Source organism: Zootoca vivipara, chromosome 11 (genome assembly GCF_963506605.1).
Source record: "Zootoca vivipara chromosome 11, rZooViv1.1, whole genome shotgun sequence".
Classification (NCBI taxonomy): domain Eukaryota; kingdom Metazoa; phylum Chordata; class Lepidosauria; order Squamata; family Lacertidae; genus Zootoca; species Zootoca vivipara.
The window spans coordinates 41993921-42007274 of record NC_083286.1 but is presented as its reverse complement, the minus strand read 5'-3'; positions in this window follow the sequence as shown (position 1 = coordinate 42007274).

Below are 13354 nucleotides of genomic sequence, written 5' to 3'. Positions count from 1 at the left end.
CGTGTCCGACTCTTCATGGCCCCATGGACCATAGCACGCCAGGCACTCCTGTCTTCCACTGCCTCCCGCAGTTTGGTCAAACTCATGTTCGTAGCTTCAAGAACACTGTCCAACCATCTCGTCCTCTGTCGTCCCCTTCTACTTGTGCCCTCCATCTTTCCCAACATCAGGGTCTTTTCCAGGGAGTCTTCTCTTCTCATGAGGTGGCCAAAGTATTGGAGCCTCAGCTTCACGATCTGTCCTTCCAGGGAGCACTCAGGGCTGATTTCCTTCAGAATGGATAGGTTTGATCTTCTTGCAGTCCATGGGACTCTCAAGAGTCTCCTCCAGCACCATAATTCAAAAGCATCAATTCTTCGGCGATCAGCGTTCTTTATGGTCCAGCTCTCACTTCCATACATCACTACTGGGAAAACCATAGCTTTAACTATACGGACCTTTGTCGGCAAGAGTCATTTGCAACTGGACTTAATTGTCAGGGGTCCCTTTACCTTTACCTTACACTTAGCAATATCCATGTTTCATTTTCATAAGTGAAAAGTGTCCAACAGTTTTGAAAAAGAGCTATATTCCATCTGTTTTCTCTCAAGTAGATATATTTTGTTGGTATGGAGATTTCTGCTACTTTTGGAACTCTCCTTTAAACTATTTTAGCATTTATTATTATTATGCTGCAATTAAGGTTCTAGCTGTGGTTGATAAATTCTACACTATTATATAATATATATATAATTAATTCTAGAACATGTCATATATCATAAAGACACCACATTCTCTGCTGTGCCTCAGTCCCAAATGGAAACACGAACCCTGGGTAATCCCTGGAATTTCACACCGCTCAGAGATTTGTGTGGGATGCAACAATATATGGAGCAGCAGTCAACTACGATTTACTCAGATAAGCCCCATTAAATTTAATGGTCTTAATTTATCCATCGTCATTAATGTCAATGTATCTGCTCCGAGTGAAACTTTGTTGAAGACCATCCCTTGATTTTTAGCACATTTGTCTTCCCATTCCTTGTAATGGAGGGAGCATACTTTATACGGTATGTACTCAGTGAAACATGGGTAAACTTCCTTCACCAGAATGAATGGGAAAGCCCTCGTGGGCATAGGAGGTCAGTGGATACTAGCATGTTGGAGATTCTGTGCCTGAAACAAACTGCTGATAACATTCAAGCAAGTACTTTAAATAAGCATTTTCTGCTGCAGTGAAATAGTACTGTGGTTTTAATGCTCAGCATGACAAATATATGCATTCTCTGGTGTTATGCAGTCATATAGAAACGCCGGTGCTATTTTATTTTTTTTAAAAAACCCTACAGCTGCTACGGTATGTACTCTGAGTGTTTCTTATGGACTGCGCCAATATTTTTGCTTTGTGTTGTCTCGGAGGGGAAAAATTAAAGCTAATAGCTTCAGTTTCCTGAATCTAATTTGTGTGGGTTTTCATTTCATTATAACAGGCATTTAGCCTTTATTTCATTATAATAGGCATTTCTGCTTCATCCTATTAAAAGAGCTTTCAGTTGGAAGGAATAAATTGCATTTGGCAGAAAATTGGTCGTGAAAGAAAATTTCGTTCCTAGTGAGGCAGAGTGGAGGGCATGTGAATTGAATTGGTTTCATTGCTTTCCTCGGAGACTGGTGGAAGCATGCGTTTCCAGTGAAGAAAGCTAATGATCCTGTCAGACTCCACTTTGGGAACCACTGTTCTAATCAATAAAATTACACTCACAACCCAACTTCCTTCCCTGGAGCTTCAGGTAACATGCATTGCTCTCTCCTCTTAATGCTCACAACAATCCTGCGAGGTATGTTGGGCTGAGATGGTGACTGGCCTAAGGTTACCCAGTGAATTTCATGAATGTCACCCTGGAATTACTGGAGGATGATTAATCACAGTTGCCATGTATTAAGGATTTTGAAGACTTCGTGACATACTGTAAAAACAAACCTATGTGTGCATGCTGCCAAATCTCGAGGACGCTACAGAAATTTTTGAACATCGAAACTTGTTTTGCAGATTCCATGGACAGCTGCGGCTTTTAGCAACCCTGCTAGCTATTTCAGAACATTGTACCACAACCCTAACTACGTGTTTCTTCAACATGCCAGTTGATGTCAGAAGCTGCTTTCTAGTTGACTAGTGGTCTTTCTAGCCCACCGCAAGACCATTGCTAATAAGCCTGACAGGAAGTGTAGACATTTCCTTTGCCTTTGAACAGCTCTACATTTGCTGTATTAGGGATTGATGAACCAAGTTTCTATTTCAGGTTTTTCAACTTTATACAGTGCATTTTCATACAATGCATTTTACTGTTATTTTCATCAATGTATGCATTTCTATGCCACTGCCCAGTAATATATGCATTTTGGTACACTTTTTTTGTGGAGAACTACATTAAGAGAAATGTGAATTTCAAAAGTTAGCTGCATTTCAGTTCATGTATACAGTAGTTTTGGGAAGTGTCAACTGGGTAAAATATGAACTGAATCAAATTTCTCCCCATCCCTAGCTATAGCAAATCCAGATGTTCCTTCATGTCTAATTCTCAGAATGCATCCATTGCAAAGGGGGTGATAAGAAATTCCAGAGGGGACACAGGAATTTTTGAAGAGCAATTGCACAGATTCCTTTGCAGAATAGTAGTGATGTTAAAATGATGGGCTGCCTTCAGATGTGTTCGGAGCGTTCTTTATTTCCTTGACATCTGATGGGAGGGTATTCCACAGGGCGGGCACCACTACTGACAAGGCCCTCTGCGTAACTTCACTTCTCGCAGTGAGGGAACCACCAGAAGGCCCTTGGAGCTGGATCTCAATGGGGGGGCTGAATGGTGGGGGTGGAGATGCTCCTTTGTTTATATCGTAAATTTTCAGTCAAAACCTCTTCAGTGAAAATTTGTTTTTCAGATGCTAATACTTAGCATTCTTTCATAGAATGTTAACTCATTTCTGCAGTAGTGACACTGGGTGGGAAATTCATTGTGGATTCCCCCCCCCCTCAAAACCTGTGGATAAAAACCTCTCATCCTAAAACTGATGTTGACCTGAACAGACTTAAGCTTTACAATCTGACAGACCAGGCTGGGATTATTTTCTGCACAAGTTATTTTTTTCCCAGACTTCTTCACAAAGACTGCATTGTTCTAAGCGGCCTTTACATAACTGCTTGCCTGATTATCTCCAAAATATTTTTGGGAGAGAAGCTGGATAAAGTAATGATGCAAGACCCCACATATTATTTTTTCTTTCTTCTTTTTGGTATGCAGAGTTTGTGAGAACAAAGTGACACAGCACAATGTTTGAAAGTGCATTTAACTATTAAATTTAAGTAATTTAACCATTTAACCATGTATTAAGGTTTCACCACTCACTGCTGTAGAAATGAGAGGAACTCGTGTATGCACCACAAAGTGGACCACACACCTTACATCTCCCCAGATCTCAGTAGCATATTTTGTTTAGCTGGTAAAATGCAGCTTTCTTTTCTAAAATAGATTGCTATTGATCATCAACAAAATATAAACAAACAAAAAAGAATTACCCACACTTCCCCACCTACCCAGGAGCAGAAGATTGGTTTATCAGATTTTGCCATAAGTCTGTTTGCAAGTTTGGTGGGAATGTTCATTTGAATAGCTTACAAAAGGGTACCATATTTCAACAAAATCATCCACATCACTTGCACTGTTCAGGACAAGCATGTTTTTTGTAAAAACTAGACACATGCACCACAGCTGTAGACATGTGGGAAAGATTTCGGTTTAAGCCAACAAATCTGCCACTTCTTGTTTGTCCTTAAAATCATTCGCTGGGGAAGGATTTGAGGCTAGGTTCTCACAGGTCCAGTGTTCCCAATTGCCCATCAAACCTTCCTTCCTTCCAATGGCAAACTCTGGCAGAAGACTGTAGCCAAATGGGGCCACAGAAAGAAGAGGGTGCTCAGGTAACTGAGGTTTTGTACAAAAGGACTCTTGAAAACAAGAAGGTTTCTTCCCCCACCCCCACCCCCCAAAATGCAGTGAGGACAGAGTATGTTCAGTAGCCCACAAAATGTAGTTTGTCAATTGAAAAAGAAATGTCAGGAGAGTAAAAAGAGCTGTCTGGAACCCTGAACAGGAATACTGACAAGGAACTTGGGTGAAGACGTATCCTCAAAGCTTTGCATTTTTGCAGAGCCTCCTGCTCAGTCCGGACCCCTTGACCCAGAAGCTGCAGGATCATTTACTCTTTGGCTCCCACCATTTCTCTAGCAATCAAACCACAACATTCCTCCACTGCACTGGCCAAAAGTTCAATATGGTTATTTAAAAACTAGTCCTCCAAATGCCAAACCTATATGGTAAATGCCTTTTGTGGAAGTGCTGCAATCTTGTCCGTACTATTTGTGCTTGTGTGCAATCTCTGCGCTCAAAAGGAAGTCGACCCTTAACCTCCTCCCCCCCACCAAACCACCAACTTTCTTCTCTTTTAACATTAAGACTTTCTACCATTGATATTTTTATTTGGATCCGTGTATAGCTATCTAGTTGATACCCTGATGGGTTACAATCTGTTTTCAGCAGCTGACCCAGACATAACATCATCGTTTCCTGATTAGATTGATATGGGTTTCTATTATTTGCCTTTTCTTTGCACCCTGAGAAACAATTCTTTTTTGTTGTTGTGCAGTAAACAACATTGCAAAGCCCATATTAAATCATAATTATTTACCATGCTGTTCATGCACCTTTGTCCCTGAGGAGTGTGGTGACGTGAATTTACAGGAAGATCGGGGTATTTCTCACCAACAGCTTCCTGTTATTGATATGCTTTTGTTCAGTTCTGATCCTTTTTTAAGCCTTTTGGATTCTCAAGGGAAAAATAAACTAGCACATTCCATTAATCACAGGAATGGAGCCCATAGTTGGGTGTCTCAACAAAATAGTTTTAATTCTGACCACTGAATTCTGCACTATATTATGTCAGGGTTTAAAAATAAATGTCCATGTTTTTATTATTGTTTTGATTGCAGTGCTCAAAATCCCATAGCCTGGAGCTCAGCCATAGAGTATCTGTTTTGCATGCAAGTAGGACTGGCAGAACCCCCTCACCCCGGTCTAAAATCCTGGAGATCTGCTGCCAGTCAGTGCTGGCAGAACTGAGTAAGAGGGGCACGTGGTATGACTTCATATATGGCAACTTTTATGTTCCTAACTGAGAGTGCTCCAGAATAAGGTTGTGCATATGAATACAGTACGCCAGAAAGGTGTCTTATCGCAGGTGTATTCTGCAACATGTGCTTGGCACAATAATATTTGCCCTAGCAGTAGATTCATTCCGCTTTAGTTTATTCTGTGACGCTTCCCCCAATATATTAAGTGAAAAAAGCAAGCAACTCTTTTAACAGCAGAAATGTTTACCAGGCTTGCAGCCTCAGGTCATTTTCATGTCTCAACGAACAGCACTTCTGCCGTCTTCCTCACTAGGAAGGCTATTCATAGGACCTTTGGCTCCTTTCTATCTGAAGGTCACATTGTTTACACCAATTGTGGATGAAGTTGCGCTTTTCCTGAGGAGAACACACTTCGAGGGGGTGGGGGTGGGGAACAGAATAGACTTCACCCAGCATAACATTGTTGACAAATCATGTATTTTAGTTACAACAGGGGTTCGAGTCATCAGTCAGTAGGGCCCCTCCAGATATCCTTTTATTGTGCATTCATGATTACCGGTATTTGTGCTCATTATGCAGTATAGTCTAGTAGGAGTTCCAGACTAGCAGTGGGGAGAACTGGGTCTGAGTCCTATACAGTCAAGAAATTCACTAGGTGATCATTGGGCCTCTCACTCTGAACCTAACAGGGTTGATGTAATGATGAAACAGTGTGTTTGAGCACTATCAGCACTTTAGTGGGAAACTGAGAATAAAAGTTAATAAACAGGCCCACCAAGTGCCCCTATTTTCCAGGGACAATCCTGGATTTACAGAAGCTGTCCCAGTTTCTGATTTGATCCCGGAATGTCCCGCTTTTCCTTAGGACATCCCTATTTTCATCGGAGAAATGCTGGAGGGCATGGAGTTATGCAATCTCCCGAGCCAAGGAGATAAGTAACTATGCAACATTTAGAAGACATCTGAAGGCAGCTCTGTAGAGGGAAGTTTTTAAACGTTTAATGTTTTATTATGTTTTCATATATGTTGGAAGCCGCCCAGAGTGGCTGGGGAAACCCAGTCAGATGGTTGGGGTATAAATAATAAAATGGTGGTGGTGGTGGTGGAATAGGACATCCCTACTTTCATGGGAGAATGTTGGAGGGTATCAATAAATAAATAGTGACTGGAGAGTAACCTACTTCCAGAACACATTAAGGAGCTAGAGTCCCTCTGCACGGGCTTTGAAGACGCTCGAACTCAGGACAAAACACACTAAGCGAAAGGCACGCTTGGCAACCCCTCACCATGATCAACTCACACGCAGAAACCTATGCCCCCACCGTGGAAGGACATGTGGATCTAGAATTGGCCTTCACAGTCACTTACGGACTCACTGTTAAAACCGTGTTTATGGAGGACAATCTTACTCAACTATGCGTGATCACCAAAAAAGACAGGAACAGGAAATGTCTTGCAGTAAGAATAATAATAATAATAATAATAATAATAATAATAATAATAATTTATTATTTATACCCCGCCCATCTGGCTGGGTTTCCCCAGCCACTCTGGGGAGCATTCCTGGATCAAGCCAATCCAGTCCAGCTGCCTGCTCTCACATCAGCCAAGCAGGACCTGAACTTAATAGCCCTCTCCCCTCCTGCAATTCCCCAAAACTGGCATTTAGTGGTAAAGCACCTCCGGCAGTGGAGGTAGAACATAGCCATCCTGGCTAATTGATACTGATAGTCTTAACAATGATGAAGAAGAAAATGTTCTCTCCACAAAATGGCCAAATGATTGCAACAGCTGTGAGCTAAGCAGAATACGTAGGCCAACCTAAGAAGCGAAGTAGAGTGAGGCAGATTCCTCTATAGAATAGGAGTTTCTTTTCAGTATAATTTTGACAGTAGCGCTGTGAAACACTATCCCCACTTGAAAATGCCAAATGTTTTGTTGGAGGGTGTCGAGTTAGGAATAGGTAGGGTGGAAAATTTTGTTGGGTTTTTGTTGCATGGTGGAAATTAGGAATAGATAGTCCTACCACTTAAACTGTAGGGGAAAAGAAAGAAAGAAGAGGGCAGATATTTGCATAAAATTTGCACATGGTAGTTGATATGTATAGCTGCAAATTTAGTTGCAAATCACGGCAGTTTAAATAGATACACAGCACAACTCAGCAAAGTGGGGGCAACTGTGACCTGGCGGTTTTTGTGCCTGCTCCGTTGGCAGGTACCCAACTGTGGATGGGTAACTTGCTGGAGGCTCTCTGTTCTGGTGGTTCATTTTCTTTAAACTGGACAGCCCTCCACAAAAATGATTACTTCTAAATAGAGGGTTGCTCTCTATAAAGGAGCACATCCTCCAACATCAAGGAGGGAAATCGGGACAGGACCTTGATGGGTGCCCCCTCTCACTCAGGCCCTGCCCTCCCCCAGCTTCCTTCCATTGACAAGCCCTTACACACCTTTGCCCACCTGCCCTCGCCCCCGCTGCTGCCAACTCGATGGCCACAGTGGCTCAGCTTTCCAGAAGATGTACAGTCAGCACCACACTTCTGGATGCTGGCACTGCTTCCGGAAGGAAGAAGAGGAGTGTGTGGTGCGTGGGAGCCAAAAAAGGACATTTGGGGATGGAATGAGAAGCCAGAGTGGCTTTTTTAAATCTGGGGGACAGTTGAATGGGACAGTTGCACAGTATGATGTAGGACACATGACCACCCTAAGTGGCCTCCAACATCCAAAATTCATCTGTCCCCCCCCCCCCCAGCAAAAGGATAATTTCAGAACAACGTAGAATTTCAAGCCTGGCTTATCAATGTTCTCTAGGCCTCTTTATGAAGCCCAGAATATTAGAAAGCTGAAAAGCATAAACAGTTTTCCTAAATAGAATAAAGCAAGAGTCTCACTTTGCCAAGACAAACATGTCCTCCTTAAGCTGGCAAAGAGACCCTGTGTTTCCTTTAGAGGAAAGGAAAGAATGTATGAAATGCACTCTATAAGGAAGAGCTATAAATGAGTGAGGGGATGCAGGAGGGGAAGCCAAGTGAAAACCAAAATAAAAAATCAGGAATAGAAAACTAAAAATAACAAGGAGGAAAATGTGTCATAGCTGTAGCTGTAGGGACCCCCTTGCATTCCTCTTTTCCCATTGTACTTCAGTCTTCAGGAACATGCTAATATTCTTTTTGGATTTCAATAGCTTTTCAGCTTGTTTGTTTGCTTTGCTCTTCCAAAATAGGCCTTTTGCAGAATCCTTTGCTACGAGTTTCAGTCCATTTGCCCATTTTAAAAGGTGCATTTCCTATGAGCTTGAAGAGCACAGAACTTACATCATTTTGGAAATAAGAGAGGAAATTAAAGTTTATTTTCCCAATCCTCTTACTGTGATAGTGTTACCTTCAATAGAAAGGGTTACTTATGCATTGTGTGTGTGTGTGTGTGTGTGTGTGTGTGTGTGTGTGTGAGAGAGAGAGAGAGAGAGAGACTATTCTTCTCCCGAAACTATCCTGTAAGGCAGTGGAGGTTTAGGACCAGAGTTTTACTTCTCCTAGATGGGCTACTAGGTTGATGAGCCCCACCTGCCCCTCACTTCCCTCTACAATTGGACCCACTCTATTGGTTGCATGAGCTCTGAGAACACAAGAAGCATCCTGTTCTCATAGTGGCCAACCAAATTCCTGTGGGAAGACTGAAAGCAGGACAGAACTCTCCCCACTTGTGATTTCAAGCAACTGGCATTCGGAAATACACTGCCTCCAATAGTGGAAGCACTACAATATGTAATACAATCTTTGAAATAAGAGGTTACTTGTTATCCCTGGATTAAAAACCTTTCCTTTAAGGCTATGTAAAGGTAAAGGGACCCCTGGCCATTAGGTCCAGTCGTGACCGACTCTGGGGTTGCTGTGCTCATCTCGCGTTATTGGCCGAGGGAGCCGGCGTACAGCTTCCAGGTCATGTGGACAGCATGACAAATCCGCTTCTGGCGAACCAGAGCACCCGGAAACGCCATTTACCATCCTGCTGGAGCGGTACCTATTTATCTACTTGCACTGTGTGCTTTCAAACTGCTAGGTTGGCAGGAGCTGGGATCAAGCAATGGGAGCTCACCCCGTTGCGGGGATTCGAACCGCCGACCTTTCGATCTGCAAGCCCAAGTGGCACAGTGGTTTAGCCTTTCTGCGCTAGAAATAGACTTCTAAGTAATAGTTAACTTAGTGACAGCAGCAGAAAATCTCCGTAGCCACAAAGTGGAAGAAAAGTAACCCTCCACCTGCAGCAGAATGTTTGATAAAATCTATTCTGAAATAGTAGTGATTAAGAGGACATATTTCAGAAGGAGCATCTAATGAGCAAAAAGCAAATAAGCTTTTGGAACATGGGTTGCTTTTTGTCATGTTTTGGAATGATAGATATATGTGCATTTTGTGCTACCATAAACATTTCATTTGTACGTTGGTGTGAATAAAAACAAGAAATCAATTGTGTACAAAGAACAAACACAAAATAGGCAGAATTTAGGTATTGTGACTTACTGGAGGAAGAAAGAGGTGCTGTGAACTGGAAAGACAAGCATCCTCAGCACAACAGTTAAATGCACAACATTTTCTGTCTGTGGCTACTCAAAAGTAAGAGGCTCTGTGGTTTTGTGGTTAATTTTTAGAAGATTTTGATCATTTTTTAAAATTGTTGTTGGCCATCCTGAGCAATAGCAGGAGAAAGAGTGGAGTATAAGAAGGCTTAATGAATAAATAATATTACTCCAATGGGAAGATTTAATAACACTCCTGTGTGCCAAAGACTATGCATCTTTGAGTCGGGAGACATGGAGGACATTCAACCCTATTGGCTACGATGCCCTTTATATACACCCCCTAGACAAAAATTCCTTGATTACATCCTTTGCTTTCTCTCTCTCCAACCGACCTCCCCTTGAGCAAATCTCTGTTTTGCTGGCTGGCAATAACATATTTATTACTGCACACAGGTTGCAAATTTTGCCTTGGCTGCAAGTAAGTTGAGAGCTAGGCACCAAGACAAGTATCATAAGGGTGTGTGAGAGAAGTGGAGTGCTTTACCTTATGCGGGTGTGATATTTTGCATTTCTGTATGTTTGCTTTGCTGTTGTTAGCTGTTCAGTTTTAAATTAATTATTTGTATTTTACGCATTATGACCAATTGTGACTGCTTATAGCTTTTAGCAATAAAGATTTCGTTCATTCATTCAGTACTCTGCATTATCAGTGCACTTTTATGCATGTTGATACAGAACAAACTTCCTGGTGTTTAGGGTGGCAGTCATAAAGAATGAAAAGATAAATGGGATGCATGAAAGTCTGCACGTGTGGTTTTCCTGTGTGAATCATTAAGGGGCTACCAACAAAGCATTGCACATTAAAAATATGTTTGCAAGGTTGCAGATTTCTGCTTGTCAGTATTTTGAATAATGTCAAAACCTATAAAATTAATCTAGAGTTAGCACAATCATTTCATTCAATTGCGATTTTGTTCCAAGAGATCATTTATTCAGAGGAACCCCAAAATCAGATAGTTTCATTTTGACCTCTTATGACAAGCAAAACACATCCATAAATACCCAACTGTAAGCCTTCTAAGAGCCTGTCAATGAACCAGTTTCAACTTGGAAAATTCCTGTTTTCTCTAGACACAATAAAAACAGGAAATATTTACCAAATTCCCAGGTGTCAGGAAATACTTTCAAAACATTGTGGTGATCAAAAACAGACCATTTAAAGACATCCGATGCTGTGTGCAGGTGTTAATAATGGTATTTTCATTCAAAATATATTCTTTGGCACCCCGGAGATGGATTAATCCATGCTCTTTAGCACCCTATAAAAGTTCTATTCATGCTGATCCTCCGATGACAGAGATAAGGAAGTCAGTTTTTCATACTCATGCTCATGAATTTTGAGCTATTTGTGTTTCAGCCTGAACTACACTAGCTACAATTTTGTAACCTTAAATTGTCATTAGATTAGCTTTCTTTGTCTTTAAACTTATTAACAGCAGTGTGTATGTCATTGAGTTATAAAAAGGAAGATTTTCTGAAGAGCTGAGGGGACACTCCAGAGCAGTGGGACTGTAATCATGAGAAGAAGGCAAAGTCCCATGGTCCAAGTCCGCTTAGAGATGGGGGGGGGGAGAAATTCGATTCAGTCCCCCTTTAAAATGAAGCTGCTTAATTTGCATTGTCCAAAACTGTGTGCAAACACAACACAGTTGTCCAGTTGAGCAAGAATGCATATTATTAAGGAAAATATAAATATTGGGGAAGATATGCTTTGCAAAAATGTGCATGTTACGCAAAATTGCATACAAAAAAAATTTACATCAGGAGAAATTCACATTAAGATTCTGGTGGTTTTTTATGAGAGCTTTTAAAAAAAAACCACCTCAAAATGTGGGCAACTGATCTTAAAACAGGAAAAATTATAAACTGAAATTGACAGACTTTTCTATGGCATAGGAGTTCACTTATAGAACCATGCTTGCAAATACTGTAAACTAGAGAAGAAAGGCAGCAAACTGATCAATTTATGGAGTCTTTTTATCCTTTATTCAGCATGACAAGATTCAGAAGGCATTCCAGCCTCATTCAGCTCTCTGTTGTGGGTATGTGATCCTTAGTCACTGATTGTGTCAGAACATTTTATAGAATGCATTTTGAATTATACCTCTAGCCACCGTTGCATAACATTGACCAGGCTTCAAGAACACTCCTTTATTCAATGAAATCTATAGAAGCCAGGATTCTCTCACTAAAGGGGAAGCTGTTTAAGGTGAAAGGGGTCCTCAATAAATAGAAATGGGAGACCTCAAGTAAAATAAATCAATTTTCCAATGTATAGAACTGTAGAGGGCAGGTTGGGGCAGGTTCCACAGGGGGGTATGCACTGGGACAACCGATCTCAGTGATCACGGGTAGGAGGAGGAGTTACGCTAAGACCAGACCATGTCATTACCGAGGAGGCAGGCTTAGTCGTTGTTTGAGGACTATCCCTGCCTCCAGGTCTGGTCCTGACCGGATGGATACTGGAATCAGCAAGGGATACCCACATGACCTGAAGGTGCTGCTGTGCAATGCCAGGTCAATGATCCACAAGACTACTGCCATCCACGACTTGACTGTGGATGGAGGATTTGACCTGGCATGTGTGACAGAGACCTGGTTGGATGAAGCAGATGGGCCTGTCCTTGCCACCAGGTTTCTCTTATGCACAGAAACCCAGGCCATCTGGGCGGGGAGGGGGGTTGCAGTGATTTTTAGGAAGTCATTAATTTGCACCAGGCGTCCTATTGGTAAGACCAGGTTTTCTGAGTGCATGTTCTGGAAGTTGGGCAATAGGGGCAGTACAGGATTCCTTTTGGTGTACCAACCTCCCCGCTGCACCAAGGATTCCCTGCCCGAGCTGCTTCAGGTCGTGTCGGATGTGCTCTTGGAGACACCTAGCTTGGTTGTCTTAGGGGATTTTAACATCCATGCCGACATGACCTTACAAGGAGCCGCTCGGGACTTCGTGGAAAGCATGGCCTCCATGGGGCTGTCCCTGAATAAGTCTGGCCCAACTCATAGCCGCGGACATGCCTTGGACCTGGTGTTTACCTCTATGGATGTTGGTGATCTGACACTAAGTAAAAGCGAAACTAACAAAGTGCCATGGTCAGATCACTACCTGGTGCAACTGGACTTCTCCGCGACCCTTCCCCTCTGCAGGGAGGTGGGACCTACAGTATTCGGATGGTCCGCCCCCGCCACTTAATGGATCCAAATGGTTTCCAAAGAGTGGTAGGGGATGCTTTATCCCATGTTGATGGCCTTTCAGCCGATTCCCTGGTGGCCTGCTGGAATGTGGAGTTAACCAGGGCTGTTACCTCCGAGGATGTGGACAGGCTGCTTGGACGAGTGAAACCAACCACCTGTCTCCTTGACCCTTGCCCGTCCTGGCTAATAAAAGCGAGCCGGGAAGGGCTGAGCGATGGGCTCCGCGGGGCGGTAAATGCTTCCCTCTACGAGGGAGTATTCCCAGCCCCGCTGAAAGAGGCGGTCATTAAACCGCTTCTTAAAAAACCATCTTTAGATGCAGCTAATATGACCAACTATCGCCCAGTCTCAAATCTTCCATTCTTGGGCAAGGTGATTGAGCGAGTGGTTGCTGAACAACGCCAGGCATGCCTGGAAGAA